This window comes from Cryptomeria japonica, chromosome 5 (assembly GCF_030272615.1).
Source record: "Cryptomeria japonica chromosome 5, Sugi_1.0, whole genome shotgun sequence".
In the NCBI taxonomy this organism is placed as follows: domain Eukaryota; kingdom Viridiplantae; phylum Streptophyta; class Pinopsida; order Cupressales; family Cupressaceae; genus Cryptomeria; species Cryptomeria japonica.
Window position 1 is genome coordinate 43360107 of NC_081409.1, and position 10477 is coordinate 43370583.

A 10477-nucleotide genomic window follows, 5' to 3' on the forward strand; every position below is an offset into this window, starting at 1 on the left:
AGTCTTGCCTCAAAGATCATTGATTGATCTTGGCAACTTCAAACTCTTAGTTAAAATCAATAACACTCCTTGTTCTTGTTTGCAAGCAATTAGAAGGAGGTATAACAACCTTACAAGCTCCAATGCATGATGGAGAGTAGGCTAATGAAAGAAAATTGCCTCTAAAACAATGACTCACTATTTTTTACAATATTTTCCAAAACTAAACATGAAAACATTCTCCTCATGGCTTAGAAAGCCTCTTTGCCTTGGCATACAAACTTCAACATCAAGGCAAGTCTGTACAAATTTTAAATGCACTTGCTATAGAAGAGCAAAGCATTAAATTTCTTCAAGACCCTAGACAAATGGCACACTTGCCTAGGGCTTAATGACCACCAAAACTCCTTACACTTGCATTATTGAAAGAAAAACATGTATTTACATAGTCTACAAGTTGACCAACTGGTTCTTGGGAAGCCATGAGCATTTTAGGACTCCAAGAAGCCAAGTTGGTCAAACATCCTTGCGAATTCCTAGATAAGGCAGTGAAACTGTCAAATCAAACTAATTTTGCCACAAACTCAAAACTTGATAAAATAAAATGCCACCAAAGGGAAAAGTTTAAGGAAACATATTAGAATCAGAAAATGCAAGAAAAATATGGCCAAGTACAGCTGGTGTACGGACTGTTGTTCACATGGAGCCAAAAACTAGAGAAAACCAAAAAAAACTAGTGTAAATTTGCAAATTGCTTCTTCACTTCGAATGATCAACCCTTAAAAAAGTTAAAACAAGAGATTAAATACCTCTCCAAGTTGGTTAACCTCCTGTATGGACAGGTACATGTCCAAGGGCACTTAATTTTGACATTTTGATGCCTAAATGACAACTTTTAGTGCCTAGAAAATGCAAGATTGACCTCCAAAACTCACCATCACCTAAAAATACTTCTCAAACCTAAAACCCAAACAAAAAAAATGTCTAAAACCTTTTCAAAACAAAAACCACAAAAAAAACTCATTTTTCCATCATTTTGCCAGGCAACACCAAATTGGCAAGTTTGAGCAAAAAGATGAAAACAAGAAACCAAAACCGCATAATGAGTTCAAAACTCATCAAAACAACCTAGAACAACTTCAAAAACATCCTAAACAACTTTCCAACTTAAAACAACAAAAATCAAACCTGAGATGAAAATGAAGCTGAGAATGAAGCTAGGTGCTCCTGCACCATACTCCCCCAATGACAAAGAAGTCATGTGACTCCTTTGGGCAGAATAGAGAGAGGAATACCAGCCTTGGTGAAGTCACTTTCAGGTATCCAAGTGGCTTCAGAAGCTGGTTGATCTTTCCACTTGATCAAATGCTCAAGGTAGTCATGTCTTCTAGTCTTTTTGATGATCATGGAATCAAGTACTTGTTCAAGAATGGGAGAAGAAGAAGAGGGGATAGATAGATCAGAAAGGGAAGTTGAAATGTCTGAAGTTCTCCGAGTCTCTTCTAGAGGCTGCCCCTTGAAAGGTACCAAATCTGCAACATTAAAGATAGGAGACAAAGAAACATCAGTAGGTAAATCAATTTTATAAGCATTTGGACCATACTTAGCCAAAATCCTACAAGGTCCAATTCTTCTCATTTGTAACTTGGTAGGAACTCCCTTTTGCAATCTAGACTTGTTGAGATGTACCATCACAAAATCTCCAACTGTGAATTGGACATCCCTCGTTGAAGCATCCACCCTTGCCTTGACTCTTGCTGTAGTGTCCTGCAAAGACTGCTTAACCTGTTCATGTATCTCTTTGAGAGATTGTGCCATGTCTTCTGCTATCCCACTAACATGTTGCAAGTTAGTCACATCATGTAACTCAAAAACACCTCTTGGATGCATACCATAAACAACCCGAAATGGACTCTTACCAGTGGATCTGTTTACACTATCATTGTAGGCAAACTCTGCCTGTGGGATGAGCTGATCCCAACTTTGTCCATACTCCTTGGTGAGACATCTGAGTAGATTACCCAATGTTCTATTCACCACCTCTATTTGGCCATCTGTCTATGGATGGTAAGCTGAGCCAAAAGATAAGTTAGTACCCAATTTCTTTAAGCTGAGCCAAAAGATAAGTTAGTACCCAATTTCTTCCACAAAGTCTTCCAAAAATGACCCAAAAACTTAACATCTCTATCTGATACAATGCTAGATGGCAAACCATGTATTCTGACAACTTCTTTAAAGAAAAGAAAAGCAATATGACTAGCATCATTAGTAGTTTTGCAAGGTATAAAGTGAGCCATTTTACTAAATCTGTCAACAACCACAAAGATACTGTCATGCCCTGTTTTTGTCCTTGGTAAGCCTACAACAAAATCCATACTGATGCACTCCCATGGCCTAGAAGGGATGGGAAATGGCTGATATAAACCAGCATTAGTGCTATGACCTTTGGCCTTCTGACATACCATGCACTGTTCAACATACCTCCGGACATCTCTCTACATCTTAGGCCAGTAATAAAAGTGTTGAACCAACTCTAAGGTCTTATTGAGACCAAAATGGCCACTCAAACACCCATTGTGTTTCTCCTGAATGAGATTTTCTCTCATGGAACCTTTAGGAACACATAGTTGTCCTCCCCTGAATAACAAAGCATTCTGCAATGTATAGTCAGCATACTCACTATGAAAATGATTCTCAAAAGCAAGACAAACTTTATAAGCAACAACAAAATCATCATCATTAGGATATAAATCTTGAAAGCAATCAATCCCAATACTCTTTACTTGGATCTCCTGAATAGTCAACAATCTCCTACTTAAAGCATCAGCTACTTTGTTACATTGGCCTTTCTTGTGCTTAAGAGTAAATGTATATGATTGTAGGTACTCTACCCATTTCACATGTCTATGGTTGAGTTTATCTTGAGAATTCAAGAAACTGACTGCTTGGTTGTCTGTATACACAACAAATTCCTTAGGAAGCAAATAATGCCTCCACTTCCTGAGTGCTTGCACCAATGCATATAACTCTAAATCATAAGATGAATACTTTTTCTTTGCATCATTCAGTTTTTCACTAAAGAAAGCAACTGGTCTATTATCTTGACTCAAGATTGTACCTACTGCAAGATGACTGGCATCACATTCTGTTGTAAAGAGTTTATCAAAACTAGGAAGGATTAGCACTGGCTGTGTAGCAACTCTAGTTTTGAGTAACTCAAACCCCTTATTGGCTACTTCGGTCCATTGAAACTTGACTTTATGACCACCTTTTATTGTATCTAACATGGGTGCACAAATTTCGTTGAAACCCCTGATAAACTTCTTGTAAAATTGGGCTAGACCATGAAAACTCCTAACTTCACAGGCTGGTTGTGGGGTTGGCCAACTTGTTATGGCTGCAACTTTAGATTGATCCATCTTAAGATCTCCACTGGACACAACAAAACCAAGATAGACTATCTCTTGCTGCATAAAATCACATTTTTCAAGATTTATGGTTAACTGCTCATCAGATAATCTTTGCAAAACAATAGCTAAGTGTTTCAAATGCTCCTCTTTAGTCTTACTAAAAATGAGTATTTCATCTAAGTAGACTACCACAAACTTACTGAGAAAATCCTACAATACTTCATTCATTAACCTCATAAAGGTACTGGGAGCATTAGAGAGTCCAAAAGGCATAACCAACCATTCATAAAGACCCTCATTTGTTTTGAAAGTAGTTTTCCACTCATCACCCTCTTTTATTCTTATCTGATGGTAACCACTTTTTAAGTCTAGTTTGGAGAAATACCTCGCACCCCCTAAACAATCCATCAAATCTTCTATCCTGGGAATAGGGAATCTGTATCTTATTGTGATCTTGTTGATAGCTCTGGAGTCTGTACATAGTCTCCATGTGCCCCCTTTCTTAGGTGCTAACACAGTGGGTACTGCACAAGGACTTATACTCTTTCTTATTAATCCTTGATCCAATAACTCTTGAATTTGTCTAGCTACCTCTTTGTTCTACTCAGGAGTCATCTTGTATGCTGCTTTGTTTGGCAAAGAAGCTCCTGGTATAAAGTCAATTTGATGACTAATGGCTCTAGGAGAAGGTAATGTTGTTGGTTGTCCATCACTGATGATGCCCTTAAAGTTATCAAGAAGTTGTTGCACTTCTTGTGGGATCTCAACTTGTTTTTCTTTCTTATCCTCCTTAGGTTTTACTACAAGTGCATAACCAATCCCATCTCCCTCTTTCATGGTTTGGATGAACTCTTTTTCATTGATTAATAACACTTTAGGTGCTGGTGGTTTGCTGTTCTTTGTCTCTTCACTAAGGGACTGAATTTTGTAGACAATGCCATTCTTTTGAAAGGAATATGTGTTTTTTTCATCATCATGGTGTGCCCTTCTGTCAAATTGCCAAGGTCTACCCAATAGTAGATGGCAAGCATCCATGGGAAGGGTGTCACATAGTATCCTATCCTTGTATTCACCTATATTGAAGTCTACCCATGCTTGTTCATTCACTATGACATGTTGCCCCTTGTTTAACCAGGTTACGTTGTAGGGTTCACTGTGCTTCATTCTAGGTAGGTTCAATTTGCTAACTGCCTTCTCTAAGATAATATTATCTATGGAGCCTAAATCAATAACCACCTTACATAGCTTGCCCAAGATTTTGCACTTTATCCTGAACAATTCTCTTCTCTGAGACACTTCACACTTATGAGGTTCTTGCATCAATACTCTCCTCATCATTAGACTTTCACCATCTTCGGGTGCGAGGTGCATTGCTGGAGTTCTTGTACTACTCCCTTCCTCCTGAACATAGTTCACTTTTTTTTCACCTCCATGGGAAGAACTAGGCTTTTCAGGACACCTATAAGCAGGATGACCCAATTTCTGACAGTTGTAGCACTTCATTGTGGAGAAATAAGACCCTCTACCTGGGCCACTAGACCTACCCCTTCCTGGGTTGCTTGATCCCCTTCCCCTATAATTAGGTTTGCTTTGAGAATCCCCGCTTTGCTCTATAAGCTTAGATTCCCCCTGCAACCTTTGGTCTATGTGTCTTCCCCCAAAACTACCTCGATGGCCTCGACTATCTCTGCCTCTTCCTCTACCTCTGTTATGCTACTCTTGCTTCTTCCTACTTCTTTCCTCTGCCTTGAGTGCAAGTTGATAGCACTTCTGGACTGTTGTAGGGCACAACAAACTTAACTCTTCCTGTATGTTCCATCTCAAACCATTGAGATACCTAGCAACCTTGACATTCTCATCCTCTTGGATCTTTGACCTAAGGCATAGCTTCTGAAACTCCTCAATGTAGGTGCTGACATCTAACTCTTTTTGCCTAAGGTTTTGCCTTCTCCTATGGAGCTGTATTTCATAGTCCTCTGGAATGTAAGCCTCTCCGATCTTGGACAACATTCCCTTCCAAGTTGCTATGGGCCTTTTGCCCTCTTTCTCACGTTCATCCTGAATGAACTTCCACCATGTTAAGGCAGCTCCTCTCAACCTAGACTTAGCCACCTTCACTTTCTGGGCCTCTGTCACACCATCACACTCAAAATGGTTCTCAAGCCCCTCAATCCACTCCATGACCACTTCTGGGTCCATTTTACCACTGAATAGTGGGACTCCTTCTAGTGTTCTCCCACTCATAGCCTTCAAGGCTTTAAAAAAGGGTTCATTCTCTATCATAGGGTCTCGTATAGGGGTCTCATCCTCTATAGCTAATAGCTTACCCTTACCTTCTGTTCCCTCTATCTTATTGATGGCTTCATCTACCTTCACTTCTACTTCACCCAACTTTTGTTCTAAGAGGTCTAGCTTCACTCTGAGTAACCTATTTTCTTCTTCCCGGTCTTCCACTTTCTTTGCTAGTTCTGCATTTGTCACCATGGTTGCCAAATTGTTACTTCTTCCCAAGTGTAGCTGGGCTCTGATACCACTATGATAGGGAGGATAGTGTTGGGTGGTTGTTAAGCGGCTAGTATGTTTGCTTGGAAAAAGTTCCTTACTGTTTTCAAGGTTTAAACACCAAGGTCAGAGTAAAAATAGATCAAAGGCAGTATAACAACTCACCTTGCTCCACCTCCCTATGTCAAACTCTTCTTGGCTACTCAAAAACTCTAACTCCCTAGTTTGATGACATCCTTCCAAGGGCTCCAAAACCATTTTATGAAGCCAAACTCACCAAATAGGTTGAATTCATGTTAGATTGACCTATTTCAACTTGTTTTGTTGGATTTCATGCTTTGTAACCTTCACTTGCTTACCCGATTTGACAAAAACTTGGTTTTAGGCCTAAAACGGGCTATTAGGCAATTAACCCTCCATTAGGGGTTTTGTGCTCACCCTGTTCAACCGATGGAATTCCAGAACAAAAGCTTTACATTTTTGGATACCCTTTTGGGAATACTTGAAGATTCATAAAGTTTCAGGGTCTCTCAGGGCTTCTTCATGACTGTCCCAAAAATGGGTGGAAAAGGAGGGCTTTGAAGGGTTTTGATGGTGAAAAACCAAGATTCAACCTATAAACCTCCAATATGGACAAGAGATCTTAGTGCCATCATAGTACTGACTATTTAAGCCACAAATAAGAAGATTTACACTTCAACGTTTGAAGAACAAGTTTTTTTCAAAAAGTTGCTTATGAGGAAAATGCAACATTTTACAACTTTTCCAATTTTGCCTCTTTCAAACACTTCATTTGCAAACAAAACCAATTACATTCAACATGTAAGCATGCCTATCATTTAGAAACAAAGGGAATCTTTTTAGCCCTGCATACAAGCATTAGGCAATTACAAAAAAATGGTTTATTTCACTGTCAAGCTGACTGTTGCTGCCCCTTTGTCTTTCACTATTTTTTTTTGTAGTTCATTGTGACCTGCACTTTCACTATTAGAACTCTTCACAAAAAGTCTATTTTTGTGTTCCTTAACAAGGCTCAATATTTTTTGACTTATTGTCCTTCATACCTGTCATTTGGAAGGAGAAGAATACATGTACAACCTCAAGAAAAAAGTAAAAACTCAGTCCTAATTGATTGTGACAACAAGTTTGCATTTCAAGTCTTGCCTCAAAGATCATTGATTGATCTTGGAAACTTCAAACCCTTAGTTAAAATCAAGAACACTCCTTGTGCTTGTTCACAAGCAATTAGAAGGAGGTATAACAACCTTACAAGCTCCAATGCATGATGGAGAGTAGGCTAATGAAAGGAAATTGCCTCTAAAACAGTGACTCACTGTTTTTTACAATATTTTCCAAAACTAAACATGAAAACATTCTCCTCATGGCTTAGAAAGCCTCTTTGCCTTGGCATACAAACTTCAACATCAAGGCAAGTCTGTACAAATTTTAAATGCATTTGCTATAGAAGAGCAAAGCATTAAATTTCTTCAAGACGCTAGCCAAATGACACACTTGCCTAGGGCTTAATGGCCACCAAAACTCCTTACACCTGCATTCTTGAAAACAAAACATTTATTTACATAGTCTACAAGTTGACCAACTGGTTCTTGGGAAGTCATGAGCATTTTAGGACTCCAAGAAGCCAAGTTGGTCAAACATCCTTGCGAATTCCTAGACAAGGCAATGAAACTGTCAAATCAAACTAGTTTTGCCACAAACTCAAAACTTGATAAAATAAAATGCCACCAAAGGGAAAAGTTTAAGGAAAAATATTAGAATCAGAAAATGCAAGAATAGTATGGCTAAGTACAGCTAGTGTACAGACTGTTGTTCACATGGAGCCAAAAACTAGAGAAAACCAAAAAAAACTAGTGTAAATTTGCAAATTGCTTCTTCACTTCGAATGATCAACCCTTACAAAAGTTAAAACAAGAGATTAAATACCTCTCCAAGTTGGTTAACCTCCTATATAGACAGGTACATGTCCAAGGGCATTTAATTTTGACATTTTGATGCCTAAATGACAACTTTTGGTGCCTAAATGACAACTTTTGGTGCCTAGAAAATGCAAGATTGACCTCCAAAAATCACCATCACCTAAAAATACTTCTCAAACCTAAAACCCAAACAAGAAACATGTCTAAAACCTTTTCAAAACAAACCACAAAAAAAACTCATTTTTCCATCATTTTGTCAGGCAACACCAAACTGGCAACTTTGAGCAAAAAGATGAAAACAAGAAACCAAAACCCCATAATGAGTTCAAAACTCATCAAAACAACCTAGAACAACTTCAAAAACATCCTAAACAACTTTCCAACTTAAAACAACAAAAATCAAACCTGAGATGAAAATGAAGCTAAGAATGAAGCTAGGTGCTCTGGCACGAATATTGCCATTTCACATGATACTCCTTCTTCATCTACAAATCCTTTTATTCCTCCTTACACATCAGATTTTAAAGAAATTCATGATCATGTTCCTCCATCTAGTCAATAAAAACATTCTTAGAGTCATGGCTTTCATATAATTACAAAACGAGGTTTTAAAGGACAAGGAATTGGGAAACTTAAGCATCGAATTCGTGTCCCTATAAATCCTCCTACACAAACTACTACAAGAGGGCTAGCAAGTGGTACCCCTCTTTCTATGGAAAAATTCCTTAGGCTTCAAAACTTTAAAGACCATCTTCAAAGACAACAAATCAAGAGAGCCCACAAGAATTTTTCTTCTTCAAAGCATCATTTTTGTTCATTTCATTAAACCCATGACCGTAATGCTGATGATTGCCCTGATTTTCAAAAATCTATTCAAGATGGCATAGACAGTGGCAAAATTAGAGTTGTGGGTAATAAACCTTCCTCTCCTAAAAAACCCTCTCCTCTATGCCAAGACAATATTTACCATCTTGACAGATTAGCTGGAAGAATCTATTGGAGATTGAAATATGACAAGAACATTTCCTTTCCTCCTCAAAATAGAAACAACACTCTAAAGCAAGTAAAAGGTATTGCATATTGCATTTTGTTGGCATTGCACACTCCAATGAGAAGTTGTAGGTGATTGAAGGTATTTTCATTGATGGCAACCTTGCAATCCTATGGCATTGGCGGGCATCGACACCGATAGACTCTACACCAATATATAGTTTACCGGCAGCGACAAAGATGATTACTGACACCCTGGCCGATAGGATTTTAATTATTGCATATTGTATTTATTTGTAATATCTTTTTTGTAAGCCGACAAGGTGAATTGTAATAAGACTCATATATAAGTATGAGATCTTGTAGATCATTATGTAGATGAGCACATGGGAAGATTATTGTAGAAGTAATGTGCGAATATTAAGGCAGATTTTGGAGTAAGGTTTATGGTTAATGTATGAGCTTAAATAGGTACTGAACCTTGCATAGCAGATGCTAAGCTAAAGCAGTACATTATATTGGATTTGCATAATCTATTTTGTAAGTTAGTGAGACTTCCTTTTGTAATTAATCAGTGAGCTTTAGGCAGTTAGCCTTCCTGCATGTGCAGGCCCCTATTGTAAGTAATATCCATTCATTGGCCAGTGAGTGAATATTGTGGGTCACAAATCCCACTGAGGTTTTTCCCACATCGGGTTTCCTTATTAAAAATCTTGTGTTATGGCATGCTTTCTATGTTGTGCTTATTGTTCTTATTTACTGCATTAATTCTTGTTTACCGGTACACTGTTTTGGAATGCAATTTGTTTAATAAGATCAAAAAATTTGTTAACCAGTTAGATACTGATTCACACCCCCCCCCACCCCTCAGTATCTTTGGGAATCCTAGCAATTGGTATCAGAGCTTGGTCCTCTTTTTTCAAAATCCTAACAACTTGAGGGAGATTCTGACACCGGTACAGATGGATAACTTGAGAAAGCAATTGGAAACAACTCTTGCAGATTTTGATGTAGAAAAGTTGAAGAATATCAAACTTGAAGATGATCTGAAGGCTCAACAGGAAATCATTCAAGGACTTCAGGAGAATATAACTATTGCTAGAAGAAAAAGAAGAGAACTTCATGAGAAGATATAGAATGATGATGATGAAAAAGAAACTCTTAATGATCTTGTAAGCAAGATGAAGCAAGAAAACATGACCTTGAGGAATGAGATGCAAGATATGACTATGAGATTTTATAAAGACATTGAAGACAGAAAGAAGAATGAAGATGACTTGGCTAGGAGAATCAATGATGCTGAAAATGAAAATCTAAGACTCAGTCATGAAAATGATATGTTAAAGACAGATCTGATTCACTTGGAACATGATAAAACTGAACTCATGAGACAGAAAGATTTCTTGGAAAATGAGTTGGCTATTGCAAATCAACATAAAGAGAAATTCAAGAAAAGTTCAGAAGAACTTGATGATATGCTGAAAACTCAGAAACCTAATGGAGATACTAATGGACTTGGCTTTGAAGTTGGTGAAAGCTCCGGTACTGCAAATATTCATGATCACAGTAAACCGGTAAGACAACCTAATGCCTACAAATTTAATGGGAAATGCTTTAACTGAAATAAGTATGGTCATAGAGCAAATCAATGTAGATCTA